Genomic DNA, 690 nt, shown 5'->3' on the forward strand with positions numbered 1-690 from the left:
GAATGAATAAAACCAAATTGTTTGCAGAACAAGGGTTGCTGATTGATTCAACATTCTAGTGGTATCAGCTTTTGACAGCCTGAACGGTCTAGATCTATAGCAGAGATGCATGTGTTCTATAGACCGGTGGTCCCTACTGTAGAATCTGGAGACACATGGTCTGCCCGGCTACTCTCATAATTTGATGATTCTGTTGCTGATCAATCCTCCCCCTGGCTGGCACTTTCTTTCTTTAGCTACGCAAAGTGTTGCTTTAGCTTGGGATGCATTCAGACTTATTAGTGATACTTTTTGTCTTTTGCTCATTTCATTCTTTGTTGATCTCATTATTTAATTTTTGTAAGGGAATACTTATTTCTCTCACTTCCAACTTCCTTAGGAGGAGGGCATCACACTGGAGCCCACATATTCCAATAACAAAGAACCTAATCTTCCACGTTTAGAAAATATATGGATATTTCAAATCATAAGAAATCATTAAACCTATGGAAAACAAATTATCTTGTATTAGTTCCTCTTCAAAGACTTATTTACTGAAGATAAAAGGGAAATACCATCATTATTAATTTTGAATAAGTACACACACATACACACATGTCACACATTACACAATATTCAACTGTTTACCTAGGATAAGAGCAATCTCCAGTAAGTTCCAGAATGTTAACAGAATATTCAGTTCTTCTTCTT

This window comes from Galeopterus variegatus, unplaced genomic scaffold (assembly GCF_000696425.1).
Source record: "Galeopterus variegatus unplaced genomic scaffold, G_variegatus-3.0.2 Scaffold170, whole genome shotgun sequence".
Classification (NCBI taxonomy): domain Eukaryota; kingdom Metazoa; phylum Chordata; class Mammalia; order Dermoptera; family Cynocephalidae; genus Galeopterus; species Galeopterus variegatus.